The 21,479-nt window shown below is 37.8% G+C and overlaps 1 long non-coding RNA gene across 1 annotated transcript; it reads left to right on the plus strand.

The window, feature by feature from the left end:
* The first annotated feature begins 1,622 nt into the window (after positions 1-1,622).
* LOC307133945 lies at positions 1,623-12,962 on the plus strand. Its single transcript, XR_013817505.1, has 4 exons — positions 1,623-1,780; positions 7,920-7,969; positions 11,576-11,626; positions 11,839-12,962. It is a non-coding gene; the product is annotated as an uncharacterized lncRNA (long non-coding RNA).
* The last annotated feature ends 8,517 nt before the right edge of the window (positions 12,963-21,479 follow it).

The following is a 21,479-nucleotide window of genomic DNA, read 5'->3' on the forward strand; positions in this document are numbered from 1 at the left end:
TTTTTTCCCCTAAACATTCTTACATCAAGACTTACTGGAGAAGCAAAGATTGTCCTAATGTTCCTGATGCAACCAGATTTTGTAACTGGTTAGGATTTAAAACAGTGCAGAGGGTAACGATACAAGTAACTTATCAGATTACTTTTTTCAAGCAACAGGTAAAGTGCCGCATTACTCTTAATATAAGTACTGTAAGTTACTCTGTTTGTCCATGTTGAGAGAAACAGTGAGTGATGCTGCCTTCACATGCTATCAGAATAATCTCAAATACTAGTTTCCCAGTTAAAGACTGGACATGAACGCCCTCTCAAGTCAAAATTGAAATGCGATGAGCTCGTAATCGTAAAGTGGGAAGTACACTGTAAAAAATCTAACTCACAAACATTTTGACTAATGATAATGTTTTAGTTAACTGGGCAATTAAATGCAAAAAAGTTGGCTTAACTGGTCAAAATAAACCTAACCTAGTATTAATTGTAAATTCGATATGTAAATGCAAGTTAACACACATACAAGTTGCAACAAGTTAACAATGCATTCTTGGTGCATCATGCAAAACTCATCCATGGCTCCCAGAATGCATTGCGGTATGAAGCATGTCCCCATAGTTGAGATTTATAGGCTGATTCTTGATGTCTGTGTGAGAACCTCTCATAGGAGGTCAAAGTGCCTAATGAACAATCGGTTTGAAACCTTAGTCAACTATTTTGATTAAAACCATATTTGATCTTTTCTAGAATCACAATTAAAAACAACTCATAGTATATTGCTCATATTAAACTCAGTCATAAAATCTGTGAATTAAGCCACTACACAATGATTATATTCTTGTCATCGAGCAGCTGACAGCATTGGATTATCTTTTCTTGCCAAACATTAAACGCCGAACAATCGGAGTCATCACGCCGGAGACGGGTTTATTGAGGATGCCGTGTCGATGAGGCAGTTTCAGTTTTCAGTCTAATGAAACAAACAAATCATATTTTCAGAGTGATCGCAGTCTGTTTGTCTGTTCGTTTGCAAACCTTACACCACAGATTCTTCCCATCAGTCACACATAGAAGAATCAGAGTCTGGTTTCAGAGAAGAGCTGCAGCAACTAACGGAAGGGATGAGGACGAGGACTACTATATATGCTATATACTATATATGCAGAGTTTTCTGTTGGAAATGTCTTTAAACATGCCCTGAAGTCAATCCTCATTACAGCAGTGTTATGTCTCAAAAGACTTTCCTATAAAATGTGACGCTTTTTAAAACAATGTTTTCACACAGTCCTCCTCAGAACTGAACGGGAAAAATGGCCGCTGGTGTTTAGCACCATTGGGATTCTCCGCTGAAGAGATCACTAATGTGCATGCAACCACTTTAGTTTGGCTTTGTGTTCAGAAGTTAAAGAAAGTTATCAAGGCATTTACTTTGAATAAAAATGAAATTAATGAATGAGATGCTCAAAGAAGTGCAGTCAGTCGTTCTCACTCGGGTGTTGCTTATTGTCTTTCGTGTGTGAATGCAGATGAACGGCATTGTTTCATTCGTCAGCACTGGAGGAACTGGTTTAGGACATTCCACGCCTTTAAAGGATTGACACTATAAAAGAACAAACTCACCTGCTCTAAAGCAAAAAAAGGAGATGGAGAAGCGGGGCAGGAGCACCTGTGCTAATTCAATGGCAGTGGAAAAAGACTTAATGATCCCTTATGACCATGATCCTCCTTCTTCAGGCCGACAGAGTGTCTCGGGTGCTCCTGCCCCGGGCATTTCTGAGCCATCAGCAATGGTGAGTGATTCATATGACCAAATTCTTATTTCACAATATGAGAAATTGTATTTCACGATAACGATATATATATATACATCACAATATAGTTATTTTGTGTTCATTGATCTAGTTTCTGTTATCAAAAATAAGGAAAAGAAGCAAATTTCAAACAATAGGACCAATACAGTATAACAAAATTTCAGTTTTTCGGGTACAATAGTTTTTATTTAACATGATGTTAGAATTAGTACAGAAAAGTCATAATCAAATTAAAAAATAAAGTCTGTACTGTATGAATTAAATGTACATTTATTAAGTTGGCTTGAGAAAGCCAACTTACTGAAATCCTAATAAATGTATTATTATTTTTCTTACCTAAATGTCTGACTGCTACTCCTCCTAGAGCTTTAACTCCATACACTCCAAACTCGGCTCAGACCTTCGGACTAGTCTGACTCGGTGTGCTATAATTAATATTAAAAATCATAAAAATCCCATAGACTTTCATTGACCAAAGGTTCATGACTGTTTGAACTGTTTAACTTAAACTGCTAGAAGCCATTGATACTCAATTAAGCTTTAAACTACCTATCTTCTTTCTAACTAATCTATCTATCTATCTAATAATCTGGACTACCAGCACACTCTATCTCACGTTTGCAATATATCCAAAACTCAGCCGCAAGACTACTAACTCGCACTAAAAAAACTGCCCATATCACTCCAATTCTGTTCAAACTGCACTGGCTACCCGTGTTATCCCGTATCACTTACAAAATTCTTCTGCTTACCTTTAAGTCACTCAATGGTCTTGCTCCAGCCTATCTCTCTGAATTACTTTCTCCTTATATTCCCCCTCGAACTCTCCGATCTTCTGGCTGTGAACTCCTCTGTGAGCGGAGATTTCGCTTATCATCTATGGGTGGCAGGTCTTTCTTTGTTACAGCCCCTAAGCTATGGAACTCTCTTCCCCTGGCTCTCAGGACAACAACCACGTTAAATGAATTTAAAAGTAAACTCAAAACCCATTTGTTTAATCAGTATTATCAGTCATGACAATGTTAACTTGACATAACACAATCACAATGTTAACTGACTACCAATAATCTGTTGCATCTTTACTCTAACTGCCCACCATGCTGTCTGTAATTAATGTTTGTTGCCTTTGTTTTTCATGTTGTATTGCAAATGTAGTGCGATTTGCAACTGCAATCGCTCATTACTTGGACTGGGCAAATGTCCACTGTCCCTCTATGTGTAAACTGCTTGTTATTTACTGTTATTGTGAAGCGTCCTTGAGCTTGGGAAAGGCGCTATATAAATTAAACTTATTATTATTATTATTATCTATCTATCTAGCTATCTATCTAGCTATCTATCTATCTATCTATCTATCTATCTATCTATCTATCTATCTATCTATCTATCTATCTATCTATCTATCTATCTATCTATCTATCTATCTATCTATCTATCTATCTATCTATCTATCTATCTATCTATCTATCTATCTATCTATCTATCTATCTATCTATCTATCTATATATCTATCTATCTATCTATCTATCTATCTATCTATCTATCTATCTATCTAATCTATTATTGTCATTACACAAGTACAAGGCAACGAAATGCAGTTTAGGTCTAACCAGAAGTGGAATAGCAGCAAGTGCAGGATATACAGTGGTTGTGTAAGTGCAGGACATGGAAATGTACTGAATATATATAAATATGTATAAATAGAGAGATGGTTATTACTATAAACAGAACTGAATTTACAGGTGAATATGTACAGTGAATAAATATACAGATGGCTATTACTATAAACAGAATGTACAGGTGAATATGTACTATGAATATAATATACAGATGGCTATTACTATAAACAGAATTTTACAGAAAAAACTAAATTTTAAATCTTTTACTTAAAAAGTGGAAAGTGCAGTGGAAAGTGGTTGCATATTACAGTTAGAAGTACAGTGCAAAATGCAAATGTAAACATTGGTACTATAAATACAGTCGGCAGTGCAAATGAGCATAATCCAGTTAAGATATGGCAGTGCAAGATGCATAAGTAAACAGTTGTTACTGTGATAAACAGTCGGTAGTGCAAATAACAAAGTGAAGGCAGATGTGAGGTAGGAGAGTTATCAGTTTATGAGGGAAGTGGATCAACGGGGGTTTGAGTTCAGTAAAGAGACAGCTCTGGGGAAAAAACTGTTCTTTAGTCTGCTGGTCCTGGTCCGGTGGATCCTGAAACGCCTGCCGGAGGGCAGGAGAGAAAACAGTCTGTGGGCTGGGTGAGAGGAGTCCTTGAGGATGCTGGAGCTCGATGCAGACAGCGTTTCCTCTGGATGTGTTCGATGGCAGGCAGTGGAGTCCCTGTGATGCGCTGGGCAGTTTTCACCACCCGCTGCAGTGCCTTGCGCTCCGCAACAGAGCAGCTCCCATACCACACTGCCACACAGTTGGTCAGGATGCTTTCTATTGCGCAGCGGTAGAAGTTCACCAGGATAGCCGAGGAGAGCTGATTCTTCCTCAGTGTCCTCAGGAAGAAGAGGCGCTGGTGAGCCTTCTTGACCAGGCTGGAGGTGTTGGTCGTCCACGACATGTCCGCCGAGATGTGGGTCCCCAGGAACTTGAAACTGGAGACACGTTCAACAGCCATTCCATTGATGTGGATGGTGTCGTGTGTGCCTCTTGACTCCTTCCTGAAGTCCACGATGAGCTCCTTCGTTTTGGTGGTGTTGAGGAGCAGGTTATTATCAGCGCACCATGTGGCCAGGTGCTGGATCTCCTCCCTGTAGGCAGTCTCATCGTTGTTGCTGATGAGACCAATCACCGTAGTGTCATCCGCAAACTTGACGATGGAATTAGATCCATACACAGGCTTGCAGTCGGAGGTGAAGAGGGAGTAGAGAAACGGGCTTAGCACACAGCCCTGTGGTACACCAGTGTTGAGTGTGATGGATGTGGAGCAGGTGGATCCTGAACGAACATTCTGGGGTCTGTCAGTTAGGAAGTCCAAAATCCAGTTAAACATTGAAGTGTTGATGCCCAGGTCTCCAAGTTTGGCTATTAACTTGGTTGGGATGACAGTGTTGAATGCTGAGCTGAAGTCAACAAACAGCATGCATGCATAAATGTTCTTATTGTCCAGATGGGTGAGCACAGAGTGCAGTGCCATGGAAACGGCATCCTCTGTGCTCCTATTGCTGCGGTAGGCAAACTGGTGTGAGTCCAATGTGGATGGTAGAGAGTCTTTTAGGTGTTCCAGGACCAGCCGCTCAAAGCACTTCATAACGATGGGTGTGAAAAACAATTGTGTTACAATCATCAGAAGTTGAAGCTTTATTTTTGGTTAATTTAGCCACTGTATCGAATAAATACCTTGGGTTGTGTTTGTTTTCTTCCAAGAGAGTTGAGAAATAAGCAGATCTAGCAGTTTCTTATTTCTAGTGGTCATCTCTAGCGGCCTTTCTGTATGCGATCATGCGCTCTTTCCACGAATTACGAAAGACCTCTAATTTTGTTTTCTTCCAGCTGCGCTTCATTTTTCTGGCTGCTGTTTTAAGGGCCCGGGTGTGCTCGTTGTACCACAGCGTTGGACTATTTTCTTTAATCCTCTTTAAGCGCAGAGGAGCAACTGTGTCTAAAGTACTGGAAAAGAGAGAGTCAATAGTTTCTGTTGCAACATCGAGTTCTTCTATACTATCTGGGATGCTGAGCAGATGATACTGATGAGGGAGATTATTTAAAAAGCAATCTTTAGTAGCGGCAGTGATTGTCCTGCCATTTTTGAAGCGAGGGGGCGGCTTTGCAGCCTTAGCTAAATTAAGTATACATGAGAGGTAATGATCTGAGATGTCATCGCTCTGCTGCAGAATTTCAACGGTATCAACATTTATTCCATGTGACAATATTAGGTCTAAAGTATGATTATGGCGATGAGTGGGTCCTGACACGTGTTGCCTAACTCCAATAGAGTTTAGTGTATCTTTAAATGCAAATCCCAATGCGTCTTTTTTGTTGTCTACATGGATATTAAAGTCACCAACAATTAGTACTTTATCTATGGCCAGTACTAACTCTGATAGAAAATCAGCAAATTCTTTGATAAAGTCTGTATTATGCCCAGGTGGCCTGTATACAGTAGCTAACACAAATGTTGAACGGGTTTTATCATGTACACTACATAGAGTTACATAAAGCACCAAAACTTCGAAGGAATTATATTTGAAACTAGACTTCTGAGTAATACTGAAGATATTATTATAAATTACAGCAACCCCTCCCCCTTTACCTTTCAGACACGGCTCATGTTTATAACAGTAATCTTGGGGGGTGGACTCATTTAAGGTAATGTAGTCGTCAGGTTTTAGCCAGGTTTCTGTCAAACACAGCACATCTAGATTATTATCTGTAATAATATCATTAACAATAAGCGCTTTTGGGGAAAGGGATCTAATATTCAGCAACCCAAGCTTTATCAATTGTTCATCTGTATTATATATTTTGTTTATTTGTTGGACATCAATTAAATTTTTACTGTTGAATGGTTTTGATTTTTTTTGTATTTGCTAATCCAGAAATGATGTCAATTCCTGAAAATAGTCTAAATGGAATTGTGGTCTTTTTTGGAAGTCGAGAAATACATCCTAACAGGGTGGAAGTTTTAAGAAAATTAAGAAAATTGTACAAAAAATAACTGAAGTTTAACATGATTTATGTTTATGATTAGAGGCAGTTTAGCCTATTCTATAACATAATCTAAAAATATTTTGAGATTTTTATCATTTCATGGTTTATAGCTCTTGTGGAAGTTGATTACACTGAGGACATGATAAAATTGAATGCATATATCAATTAAAAGGTGTGTAAAATACAAAAGAGTATTTTTAATGTCTATTTTATCTGTTTAAGTGATAAAGAAGACCTACATTTATAATTTAAGCCATTCCTTATAAATATGTGACTCATGTTATAAAATATATGAGTAAGTAAATCATAGGGACAGAAAAGTCACTGTATAACAGGAATGACCCAGAAAAGGACGCGGACGCGCACATGAACTTCACCGCGCTTGTGGATTTCCTTTAACAGCTGAGACACGGGGAACTAAAGATCATTTACAACATTCTATTACAATCTTGTTCTCATTATAATGCGATGTATATGACAGATTAGCGCTGCTCATCTCGCACTGTATTTCATGATCACAGTGATTCCAGGCATCACTGCAGCGCTTCAGTTTCTCTTTATTTCGCCGGTCTGGAAGGCGTGCTGTCTAACGCTAACCAATCAAACCTCAGTTACCGCCAAAAATGCCGCAATAACCAATCAGAAAAATAGACAAATATATTTTTTAAAGTCAGGGCGATCATCGTTTTCATGATCGATCATCGCTGTCACGTTCGAGTACTCGATCACTGTTGCCCATCCATACTAAACATTAATCTGGCACATTAATAAATAAAAAAAACACTTAATTTTATCATTCACGCTCCCTTGCGAGTGTCATGGCAAAGCATGTTGGGAAATATAAACCCCAGCCCAGTTTCAAACTAAAAATGTGTCCGTTTTGTGAACTCAAAAGAAAAAGAAAGTTCTAAGTACTCATGCAAGCTTATTTGGTTGAGCTGATTTGTTTAATTTAAGTTGGCTCAACTCAAAGCCGTGAACTATGGCTGACTGTGAATACAGCAGAAGCTGATGTGAAATCTCGTGTACGTGGATTTGGTCTTTCTTCCTCATGGCCTTGCTCAGGACCTAAAGGAACACGTTAATCGAGATGAACAGCATTGTTATGTGATGTCACATGATTGTAAAGGGCGGGTGTATCAGACTATAAACGAGCAGCCGTTTACCAGCTTCTCACTTCAAATAACACACCAAACCGACTTCTTCAAGAAAGACAATGTTACTATAGATACAAAGATGGTCATCGGGCAGGAGTTTCTGAGAAACACAGGTCCACTGATTAAGAGAGACGTAACTGTAGGCCGACAGACTGAGTCTATCGATCCAAGGGAAAGTGTTGTCTTGGTGGCTCCTGCCCCGGGAACAGCGAAATCAACCATGATGAGTTACTTGAGTTAGTGTGGACTACAGTGCTGATGGATTTCCCCTCATTTCTCTTTTCTGATTTCCGTTCTAGAGCTCTTTGCCAGAAGGATCTCCCACCAAACGGAGTTCTACGAGTTCTCTGTAAGTATATTCGCTGATTGAGATGCATCTTGTGCTTCCTGTTATTATCGTGTTTAAAGCACACTGTAAACAATTTGAAGGTTGTACAACAAAATAAATCTTAGTACCAATTTCCCCTAGCTTTTTTTTGTTGACTCAACTTTTGTAAATAACAGTTATACGAACTGAAAATAAGTCGCCTGTGACATAAAACAAGTTGACTCAACTTGACATTATTTGTTTTCTGGAGAGATGCAACTATTCTGTAACAAATCTGTTGTAGTTGAGCCAATTCAAGAAATGTTGTCCATTGGAAACAGAAGTTGATTTTTTTTAATTGAAAATCATTACCATTATGGAGATCAGTGTTTCATTTGGTTGGGCAGTTGGCCTCTTTGTGTGAGTTTGTGGACTTTGCAACGGTGTTTAGCAAAACACGTCATTTGTTGCTAAGAAAGAAACCAAGATGATTAAGTTTTCAGCCTCATAAACTCTAATAAATCAATCATCTTATTTCTGACCAATAATTTATAATAGTATTTTACCAGCAAAACTTTGTTGCAGCAGATCAGACACTATGAATTTAAAATACATTACGGGGAAAAAAGCATTTTGCCACACACAGACATCAAGAATCAGCATATGAATCTCAACGATGGTGACATGCTTCATGCTGCTATGCATGCTGGGAGCCAACAAAGTATTAAAATTATGGCTCCCAGCATGCATTGTGGCATGAAGCATGTCATCATTGTTGAGATTCATATGCTGATTCTTGATGTCTGTGTTTTTGTCCCAAAAAAAAAAGTTCTCGCAACGTATTTAAAAATCAGAATTGAAATTCAGAATGACTGATCTGCTGCATAAAACTTTTGTTGGTAAATATAATATATTATTCATAAATAATCACTTTCGATCAGGAATAAAGTAGTAAACTACTCCACTTTATAATGCTGTTATCTAGATCATCTGATCATTGGTTATGGCTTTCTTTGCAACATATTAAGTGTTTTGTTAAACACCATGAGTCAAACGGCCCAACTAAAGGAAACACTGATCCCCATAATGGTGATTTTCAATAAAAAATTATACATCTGAGCCTGTTAATTCTTAATAAGAACTTCTGTTTCCAACAGACAAACAAATTGTTGAATTGGCTCAACTACAAAAGATTTGTTACAGAATAGTTGCATCTCTCCAGAAAACAAATAATGTCAAGTTGAGTCAACGAAAAAATTATTTTGTGTCACAGACAACTTATTTTCAGTTCATATAACTGTTATTTACAAAAGTTGAGTCAACAAGAAAAAGCTAGGGGAAATTAGTGCTAAGATTTTTTTTGTTTTACGAGATTTTTACAGTGTGGATTTTTGCTGAACCAACAAAACAAAATCAGTCATTTCAACTTTTTTCAAGTTGTGTTTTTTTACAGTGCAGTTTGTTCATTTTAAACCTTTACTCGATTTTCAACATCGTCTTCTCTCGTACTATAGCACGGCTGTGACTCCTCAGTGTCTCATGATTATTCATGAGTCTGCGTGTCCTTATCCTATGAGAAGACGCGTTGCTTAATTCATGACAGCACGTGTTGATAGGTATTTTAATTGTGCATGTCACAGGGTATATATGTATTTGTGTAACGGTGAGCTTTATATGTATATTGTGTTGCGTGTAATGATCATTTGCGGTGTGCATTTGTGGGAAGATTTGATGCGTTTAAGGAGAATAAAATAAAACTGAAGCCGTTGATGTGCTGTCAGTCTCCACTCGTCTCCGCCCACTCCGCAGATTAACCACGCCCACTTTTATAGCATTTTTCAAAACTGTGGTGAGAACTGAACTGAGCTTTTTTTAAATGCGACGAAAACGAGTGTCAGTAGGGCTGCACGATTATGACCAAAATCATAATTGTCGATTATTCCCTTGAAATTGTAATCTCAATTTTCATCGAATGATGTTTTGAAAAGTGTTATACCATAGTTTGAAGCAACTTCAATGCCATATTTTTATATAAAAATAAAATAAACAAGCTGAAAACACAAATCATTCCAGGATTTTTCTCCACATAATGGACGGTTGAAGGTCCAAATCAATGCAAACCGGATCAGGAAATGTTCATTTTAAAGTGAACTAATCCTTTGATCCTCAAAAGCCAACTATACATTGGTTTGGTTTCTTCTTTAAATAAATACATTTATAATAGTAAAAATGTGCGTGGTACAATAATAGGGGCTTTCTCAGTGAACGCAAGCCGAGCACGTTGTTTTGACGGCGCAACAAAAAAGTCAAACTAAAAACATTCATATTTATATAACAAAAAATGACCATGTAAGTAAGTAAGTAAGTAAGTAAGTAAAATGTTATTTATATAGCACTTTTAACGCTACAATGCACAAAGTGCTTTACACAATAAGAACAATAAAAACAATAATGAAGAGCTATACACGATACATAATGAAACAAAGTATAAGGTATCAAACCCAAACCACACAAGGACATCATTGAACACTAAAAGCACGTCTATACGTTTTCAGACGACATTTAAAAACAGACACACATTCAGATGTTCTAATATCAATTGGCAAACTATTCCATCATTTTAGAGCTCTCACTGCAAATGCTCTCTTCTATTAAAAAATGATTTGGTGCTAATCCAAAAGTAAAATGAAATCTAATGTATGGCCATGGCTATGCGTAGAGCCTGACACATGTTGTTCTTAATTGAAATATTGAGTGATTTTTAAAAATTCATCAAGTGCATAATCATTTACCCTATCAACATGAATATTAAAATCTCCAACAATAATCATCTTGTCATAATATAAAATTAAATCCGAAAGCATTTCAGCAAATTCATTTTTAAAATTAGCATTAGAATTAGGTGGACGATAAAGCACACAACAGAGTATTGGATCTTTCCCCAATATCTTAAACTGCAAAACTTCAAAAGAACACATAAAACATAAATCTTTAAAAATAGCAGCAATGCCACCACCACGACCACTTTGCCTTGGCTTACTAAAGTACTTATAATTTTGAGGGCACAACTCATTAAATTGGGTATGCTCTTCATTCTTTGACAAGTTTCTGTCAAAAACAAAAAATCTAAATCAAGAGATGTAATAAAATTGGACACAGAAGTAGAGTCATTGATCGACGAAGACCAGTTTGAACGCTGTGTTAAACTCAAACATCTACTCACAGAGCGATTGCAAGTGGGGGAAACCGGTTTTGATTGTGACGGAGATTTCCTCCGAGTTTTCCGGGGCCGTTGAAACGTCCACGAACCTTCAGCCGAAGGTGCAGGTGTGAAAGAAATCTGAGCCGCCCTCTTCCTAGCTCCAGCTCTGATTGAGCTCGCCGTTTGGGCCTCGCACAGGTGTGCTAAACCCTGCTACATTTTCTCGTCCAGACTCCAGTAGTTTTTTCTTTTCTAAGAGAGTCGACTGCCTCTTCAATAACTCATGAATTTGATTTTCTAGTTGTTCCAATTCAGCCTCTATTTCAAAAAACCCTGAGGCAACAAGTCCAGCACAGACTGCATGTGTAAACATTGCGGTCTCCGCCATCTCCGTGCGTGTGTGCGTGTCTATTTTTTTAATGAACTCTTCTTTTTAATATTTGCAGAACACATAAAGAGCCACTGGATTTGAAAATATACCAACCAAATTTAAATGGGTAAGTTCACATATAAACATATTTTGTAAGTGTATAAAACATTTGACCGCACATAAACAGGTCAGATGATAAGGAGACTCTTAACACAGTTTATTATAATAACACAAGTAGTAGGGAATGTGTTTATGTGTGATGATTATGTGTTTCATTTGCATAAGCATTCTGCTGTTTATTATATTGTGTATCACTTTGCCTTTTTTTTTTTTTTATAGATCTATTTCCAGAACTGAATCGAGTGTGGACATGGATGATGAATATTTTATCATAGAAATGATTGGGCCAAATATCTTTTATAAAGACTACTATAAAAGAAAACCAACCTTGGAAAATTTGCCGTATCAATTTCAAAATTTAAAGAATTATGATATTAAGCTAAAATATTTAAACGATAATGACATTTTTAAACAGTGTTTTAAGTATCTTGATAAAGACGTACAGGATTGTATTACAGAAGAGAAACAGATTGCTTTTGTTTTTTTTAGAAAAAAAGATGGATCAATTGACTTTAGTAGAATCAAAGTTATAAAACTAAAACCATATGAGCATACTGAAGATGAAATATTTCTACTAATGCAAGAAATGTTTAATGAAAGTCACTGTGATTTTTCTGAAATGTATATCTTCTCTACAAATAGCCCATGTTTAGCCAGGACAAAATGTGTGCCCTGCATGATCAGGGCTTTTTTTTGGGCAGATTGGTTAAATAAGAAGCATGGCATAAAAATTATTATTGGATATATTAAAAGTTACGGCCTAAATGGCTCATATAAAAATAATGTGATTGAAAATTGGATTTCTACTTTTGATTTTAAAACATTTGAAAGCAAAGATATAAATAAGGCCGCCTGCCCTACACAAAAACAAGAAAAGCATAGACATGTTGACAAGGAAAAAAAGATATGTGATTTTAAGAAAACTTTTCCAGAAATCGACAATTCTATTTTTTACGATAAACTTAATGAAATTACAAAAAATTGGTTCAAGAATCTGAAATTAGATAACAAAAAAATATATTATTTGGATGATTTTATTGTAGAGGGTAGAGAAAGGTTTGACAAATATTCCGAAGAAATTCATAATCTTTTGAAAGATAAAAATATTTCTGCTAAAGTCTGCAAACATCTGCACACGCTTTTCATTTGCTGGTGGAATGAACAACTGAAAGCATCCAGCAAGTTCTTAGATCAGAAACTCAAGAATTATCCTTTGCATCTTTTTTTAATGGAAATCGAGGAAATTCAAAAGAAATTGGGAAGACATTTTTTTGAAATTGGCATGATTTTGAATTAGAGTAAATGTTCAATTGTGTCTTAAATAAACATGTAAATTTGGCTCCAACCTTGTCGTTGTGCATTCTCTCTTTATTTCTGTCGATGAACACGTTTAGTGAGTTTCCCAGGAATCTCCTGATCGATCCGATGTGTCCAGTGTCCAAACAGAAGAATCAGAGTCTGGTTTCAGAGAAGAGCTGCAGCAACTAACGGAAGGGACGAGGACTACTATATATGCTGAGTTTTCTGTTGGAAATGTCTTTAAACATGCCCTGAAGTCAATCCTCATCACAGCAGTGTTATGTCTCAAAGGACTTTCCTATAAAAAGTGACGCTTTTTAAAACAATGTTATCACATAGACATGAATCACATTCATGATCCTCAGAACTGAACATGATCAGATTTGTGATTGTGCATGCCAACACTTTAGTTTGGCTTAGTGTTCAGAAGTTAAAGAAAGTTATCAAGGCATTTCCTTTGATCAAGGAAGTGCAGTCAGTCGTTCTCACTCGGGTGTTGTTTATCGTCTTACGTGTGTGAATGCAGATGAACGGCATTGTTTCATTCGTCAGCACTGCACTCTCAGAAAAAAAGGAGGTACAACTTTGTTCCTTGGGTACATATTTAAAATTTGTACCTTTAAAAGGTACACATTTAGTCTGTAGGGTACAATTACACTATTGTTTTCCTCACTTAGAGCAGAATTTCTTTCCTAGAGAGCCACTGTCCTGCAGAGTTTGGCTCCATCCCTGAAAGACGTCTACAGAAGCTCTTATTGAGAATTAACAGAGCTTTAGATGTTTAATTGAAAATATTTGGTCACCATGATGGAGATCAGTGTTTCCTTTAGTTTGGAAGTTTGACTCGTGGCTTTTGTTACAGTGTTAACAAAACACATCATCTGTTCAAATCAAACGAAGCCAAACACTAAAATTATCATGCAGAAAAATGTTTGACTAAACTCATCACTGACTAAAAGTGTTAATAAATAATATTCACCAACAATACTTTCTGGCCACAGATCAGACGTTCTGAATTCTGATTTTTAAATACATTCTAGGGGGGAAAGTTTATACGCACACAGATATCAAGAGTCAGCATATGAATCTCAACAATGGTGACACACTTCATGCTGCAATGCATGCTGGGAGCCATGGGTTTATACTGTAGTGGTTTAGTAGGGTTGGAGCTAAACACTGCAGGACGGCAGATCTCTAGGACCGAACTTACGACCCCTGACTTAGAGGTACAGAAACCACCCCAGTGACGGCCAATTTTGTACTCTTTTTTGAGAGTGTGGTGGAACTGGTTTAGGAAATCCTACACCAGGGATATTCAATTAGCTTAACTCGAGGGCCAGAGTGTGTGTGGGGGGCATAACAGTTTCAATACATAAGCTAAAGTAAACCTAAAAAAGTATTGTATTTAATGTTACTTGGAAATGTGGTACCCAACAGTATGCAGATATAAGATCATAATAATAAATAAAAACTTGATAATTTACAGCTGTGTATTTTCCTTAGAACAAAAATATGAATTATACAAGCTCATAGCTATTGGCGAGAATTATTTTAATTACAATATTACAAGATTTCTGTCACTAGATTATAATAGGCTTAAATGAAAGTATTCTGACTGTGAGAGTCATGTGTCAGGTGTACTGGGGTGTCTCAAGATTTCTGTCACTAGAGGGCGCTGTTGCCTGAACACAGAGGGCAGTGTAAACATCTTCAGTAGAGAAGTGAGACCTCTAAACCCTCATTATTCCCTACTTTAGTCCACTAATACAGTTCACTTGAAGGAGTGAATGAGAACGAGTGAGTGAATTCGGACAGCTGTTGTGTGTACATCGCCTGTACACTCGTTATTGCGGTGCATTGTGGGATTGAATAAGTGCACTCAGTAATGTCCACTATGGTTTCGGACACCACTACAAAATGGCTGTCCCCTTCAATAGTGGCCTATTTGAGAGTATAGGGGATGATTTCAGATTCAGCCCCGAGTGTTTATTTAATTGAGGCAGTGGTGTAACGGGAACAATGACAGAGAAAAGCGGGATCCAGAACTTACTGTTTTCGGACACAGCCACGCTAGTTTCGAGATGGGCGAGATGGCTGAAGTCTTCGAACTGCAGATGGGAAAGGACTCATCCTCTCAGTCCAGGTCCAGATAATAGTTCAGAAATAATCACACTGAGACTTTAAGTGAGGTGGAAAAATCATTGCCCCATTCAGGGCTTTGGTTTACTTAGCAAAGTTTCAGCATAAAACATAGGAGAGAGCGGCCCAACCTTTGACTGTCTCTGTTTGTGTAAATCCATTTGGGGTTCAGAGTATTAATATTTTCCCACATTAATTCCACACATGTCTAGTACAATCATGTGGTTGTGTTTCATTAATACAGTGTTTACTTTTTTCTTGATTTACCCCGAAAGAATGGAAGTGACTGTGACAACATGCCCCATAGGTGGAGTACATCATAACATGAGCATATGACAGATTAAAATATCATCTGATATAATCAAAACAAGACAAACTAAAATATTTTGTCAATAAAATTATTAACTTTTTAAAATAAAGTAATGGCATTTTTTAATCATTAAAATATACTCATTTTTGAGTTTGACAACAAACACATTGATAAATACAGCATAGTTTAAAACATCATAATAATTAATAACTTCTGAACATTGACTCTCAGTCTTTATTCTCCTTTATCTCATGTTTTCTCAATAGAATTCATAAAAGTATAGAATATAATAGTGTAGTTCTAATATAGCGAACTACACTAGTTCGTACTACTAGTAGTACACTAGTAAGTCTTCTGCTTTAAATAAATATCTCAACTTTTAAATAACAGATATACGATTATAATAATATCAGATTTGTCTTATTTTGATAAACACAAAAAACAGAGATGAAAAATTAACGCAAGTAAGAAATGTACTTACAGTGGAGAGGGCGTGTGTCTGAGATGATGCATCCTGTCAGAAGCGTTAGGGATTTTGCAACATATCATACAGTATGAGTAGGTGTTTTTGCAGTTTTTATGAAACAAGCTTTGAGGTGCATGAAGATGACGTAGGGGAGCGCGGGGCACAACCTAACGCGGGTTAGGTGTAACACACATGGTTTAACACTTTCCACACATGCCAGGATGATCACACTTTGTGTATCTAGTTGCCATATCAACTAAAAATGCGGCAATATCAAAAAAATCTTTGGAAGATATCACTGAACATTTATTTACCCATAGCAAAACATGTATGTGGGCCACACCTGCTACAAATTCCCTTATTCACAATTGTTCATTCAAAGTGAAAATAGAAATCAATTTATACCTCATTGCTATTCCCAGATGAATATAGCTGATTTTCAAATGTACATAGACTATCAACTCTATTCAGCATCTTGTTCATTTCCCCATCAAACTTTTCTTGAACCATCATCAGTTTAATCATTTTTTGATAACACATCTCTCAATCTTTCTTAGCAATCTCATCATTCATTTTCCCCTCTGTAGAAGGGTCTCCTGACCCTGGATCAGGCTCGATCCTCTTCTTTTTCCGATTCCTCTTCTTTTCTTTATGGATTTCTTTTGTCGTGCTGCTTCTGGAAGGCTTGAACATACAAGTCACTCATATCAACTATCATTTCTGACACAGATTTATTATGAGACCAGTTAATCAGTGTTTTACTAGGGTCAGGTTAGACACTGATGAGCTGGTTCAGGTGTGTTTAATTGGGGGTTGAGCTAAACTCTGCAGGACAGTAGTGACGGGCAGACCGAGGCTTCGTGAAGCACTGAAGCAGTTGAAGCAAATGTGCCATATTGTTTCAAAGCTTCGAATCAATCCGACACCCGTCTCTACGGCGACATCTAGTGGTCACTTGCATGTGTTGATCTGAAATACCTTGACAATCATCCATGGAAAAAAAACAACAACAAAAAAAACGTTTTTAACATCTGTCTGACAACTACGTGATCTTGGTTTTGAAACCTGTAGCCTCCTCCTTGTGAATAACTATAGTTATTTTGTGGTCATGAAAAATTAACATTAATAAAATAAATAAAGCCACAATGTGTCACATTTGTTACATAACATTTTTATTCAAAAATATGATTTGCTCTGCTGTTGAAGGAGTTAACTGACTTCTTTTTTTACATATAATATCTCCAGCCTTTGAAAGAATCCTCTCACATGGGACACTTGTCCTCTGCACTCTCCAGAATGCCAGGATGAGCTCCTCAAATGGTGCATCAAGGCTGGCTGCCTATCACAATACACACATCTCACTTTATTTGGTGTTTCCAAATGGAAATGCTCCCACACCACAGATGTACGGCATCTCTTGTAATGGACAATAACAAAGATAACTTCCTGATTAACAACATCCTCATGCTGGGAAAATGTTATATACACAAATGGAAGTTCTTAGAGGTGAAACCAAGATTTTATTAATTTCATAATGAGTTTAACTTTTATACAAAAGCCCTCAAAGTTATGAAAATGCAATCAGTCTTTTTTCCATTATAGAAGAATATGATCTTCAAACAAAACCCTAGCCCCTTTAATGTTTTTTGTTTCTTTTATTATGATTTGCCTGATATATTTTTCTACTGTACTTTCAAGCACCTGATCTGTATTTTGCAATACAAAAATGTTTTGTTAATTTCTGTTTGTAAATGATTATTTGTTCAGCAATAAAAAAAATGTACGGCATCTCTCATGTGGAGCCTCCATTTTTATCTATTCTATTAATATATCTATCTATATATCACCTATGAATCTATATAATTCTATATCTCTAACTTATGCTGTGCTATCTGTCACTATCTAACATATGAATGTGTCACTATATCTATCCTATCTGTCACTGTCTATACCTATCAGTCAATATATCTCATTTAAATATAGCCTAACTAACCAGAGCGCACTATAAATCTCACTTATATCACAAAATCACTGCTATCACAAAATCTCTCTCCGCTCACAAAAACCCACGAGGTGAAGATGGATTTACTTCACTTTTAAACTGTGGTGAATTAGGTTTATACAGATGTGTGACTGTGTGGTTTGTTCCCGCCCCCTTTAATCAACGCAGTTTTGACAGGCGCCACCTGATGAAACACTTGAAGCTTCATTTAGCCATAGTCACATGACATGGGTGTTCAAAATCACAGTTCGGAGCAATGTTTCGAAACATCTGCGCTTCGGGATCTCGGCAAAGCGCCGAAACATCAGTTTCGCGTCAGCCATCCCTACAGGACAGTGGCCCTCCAGGACCGAGTTTGGAGACCTCTGCTCTATATCATTTGAGTCATTTGACACTTCAAAAGTGATACCAAAAGCATTACAACCCAGGGATTGGCTCTGGCCCACAATGGACATTTAGGATTCGTGGGCACTAAACAACACCTTCGGTCCAAAGTGTGGTGGCCAGGTATGGATAAAGCAGCAGAAAGCTACTGCAAGTCATGTCACGGGTGCCAGGTGGTATCCAGGTGGTAAGACCCACACCACTGCCCGATGGACCCTGGCAGGACGTGGCCATAGACCTGTTAGGTCACTACATACTTGTTGTGTTGCATTATTATAGTTGCTACTATGAAAATGAGATACTGATGTCGACAACATAAAAAAATAATAATAATAATAATTCCTAGACAGCCTGGAGTCTATCTTTAGTAGACACGGTCTACCTGTCACATGTGGGTCAGATCAAGGACCTCAGTTCAAACCTGAACAGTCCTGTGTGTTCTGCGAGAGCAATGGCATTAAACACGTGAAAACTACTCCCAAATGGGCTCAGGCTAACGGGGAGGTAGAACGCCAAAACTCATCGTTAATGAAAATAATCCGAATTGCACAGAGGGACTTGATTGGAAAGATGAACTGAGGAAATACACTCACCTAAAGGATTATTAGGAACACCTGTTCAATTTCTCATTAATGTAATTATCTAATCAACCAATCACATGGCAGTGTCTTCAATGCATTTAGGGGTGTGGTCCTGGTCAAGTCAATCTCCTGAACTCCACACTGAATGTCGGAATGGGAAAGAAAGGAGATTTAAGCAATTTTGAGCGTGGCATGGTTGTTGGTGCCAGACGGGCCGGTCTGAGTATTGCACAATCTGCTCAGTTACTGGGATTTTCACTCACAACCATTTCTAGGGTTTACAAAGAATGGTGTGAAAAGGGAAAAGCATCCAGTATGCGGCAGTCCTGTGGGAGAAAATGCCTTGTTGATGCTAGAGGTCAGAGGTCATGGGCCGACTGATTCAAGCTGATAGAAGAGCAACTTTGACTGAAATAACCACTCGTTACAACCGAGATCTGCAGCAAAGCATTTGTGAAGCCACAACACACACAACCTTGAGGCGGATGGGCTACAACAGCAGAAGACCCCACCGGGTACCACTCATCTTCACTACAAAGAGGAAAAAGAGGCGACAATTTGCTCCAGCTCACCAAAATTGGACAGTTGAAGACTGGAAAAATGTTTCCTGGTCTGATGAGTCTGGATTTCTGTTGAGACATTCAGATGGTAGAGTCAGAATTTGGCGTAAACAGAATGAGAACATGGATCCATCATGCCTTGTTCCCACTGTGCAGGCTGGTGGTGGTGGTGTAATGGTGTGGGGGATGTTTTCTTGGCACACTTTAGGCCCCTTAGTGCCAATTGGGCATGGTTTAAATGCCACAGCCTACCTGAGCATTGTTTCTGCCCATGTCCATCCCTTTATGAGCACCATGTCCCCATCCTCTGATGGCTACTTCCAGCAGGATAATGCACCGTCACAAAGCTCCAATCATTTCAAATTGGCTTCTTGAACATGACAATGAGTTCACTGGACTAAAATGGCCCCACAGTCTCCAGATCTCAACCCAATAGAGCATCTTTGGGATGTGGTGGAACGGGAGCTTCGTGCCCTGGATGTGCATCCCACAAATCTCCATCAACTGCAAGATGCTCTCCTATCAATATGGCCAACATTTCTAAAGAATGCTTTCAGCAGCTTGTTGAGTCAATGCCACGTAGAATTAAGGCAGTTCTGAAGGCCAAAGGTCAAACACAGTATTAGTGTGTGTTCCTAATAATCCTTTAGGTGAGTGTATGTCACTGTGTATTGAAGTGTTGAACATTCCACGACAGGACAAAGCCCAGCCGAATTGCTCTTTAACAGGAAGATCTGAGGAAAGTTGCCGAACCTTTCAGAAGCATGCAAAGATCAGCAGGTATGCGATAGAGATGCAGAACATAAAGCAAAGAGATATGCAGATGATCGTCGAGGGGCACAGCACTCAAAAGTATATTTTTGTGGAGCAAGAAAAGATGGATAAATTCATGACATCAAAGTACAGCGAGAGCACACGACTCCTTATGCTTTTGAGTCGCTCATGCGGTATTTTGATATCATACACTGATCGTCTGCACAGCGCTGATACATCTCGAACAAGTCTGGTGTGTGTGAAAGGCAAACCAGTTCTTAGAAGACTCATCAGTCGAACCAACTCCGAACCGGCACCAGCACTGGCTCTGACCCAAAAGCGGACTTGCCAAACACACCAAAACACAAAAGACCCCAACGGGCTAGAAGATTGCCTAAGAAGTTGGCTGGTTATGTCATAAACTGAAAGGAATAAACACTATAGATGTAGAGCATTTGATTTAATCACAGCTAAGGTTGAAAAGACAAGTCAAATAACTGTAGAGGCACATATGATTGCATATTTTCATAAAGTATGATGGAACAGATGGAACTGTTTATTAATATGTTTATTAAAAAATAAAGTAAAAAAGAAGAATGTTAATATTAATGGGCTGAAGAAGTTCAAGATATGTTCATAGAGTTACTATAGAATGAACCTGTTCAGTTAAGAGATTTTATATCCAGGAAAAGGGGGGTGTCATGTGTCAGGTTTAGTCAAGTCAAGTCAACTTTATTTATATAGCGCTTTTTACAATGCAGATTGTTTCAAAGCAGCTTCACAGTGTTAAACAGGAAAATAATGCAACAATTTTATTCAGCCGTACAGCCATTCTGGAAAAACGGTTTTACTGGGGTGTCTCAAGCTTCTTTCACTAGAGGGCGCTGTTGCCTGAAAACAGAGGGCAGTGTAAACTAATATCTTCAGTAAAGAAGTGAGAGTTCACAGAGTAGAACTGTCAAATTATATTATGACTCTGCATGTTATATATAAAAACGCCTAAACACAGGTATAAACTAATACACACCTTCACAAAGAAACTGACATTATTTCACATGCTGGCCCTCACTCTACGGCCCACGTCTCAGACCTCAAATACATCAAATATGAGCCTTTATAGACATATCTTTGTTCAGCTGCTGTGCGGTTCATTCAGTCACGATATGCACTGCAAAAAAATATTTTCTTACTTAGTATTTTTGTCTTGTTTTCAGTCCAAATATCTTACATTAAGAAGCATTTACTAGACAAGCAAAAGTTTTTGTCTTGTTTTGGGGGAAAATTACTCAAAATTAAGGGAGTTTTTGCTTAAAATAAGCAAAATAATCTGCCAATGGGGTAAGCAAAATAATGTTGTTTTCTGTTT

This window comes from Gobio gobio (assembly GCF_949357685.1).
Source record: "Gobio gobio genome assembly, chromosome: 11".
NCBI lineage: Eukaryota > Metazoa > Chordata > Actinopteri > Cypriniformes > Gobionidae > Gobio > Gobio gobio.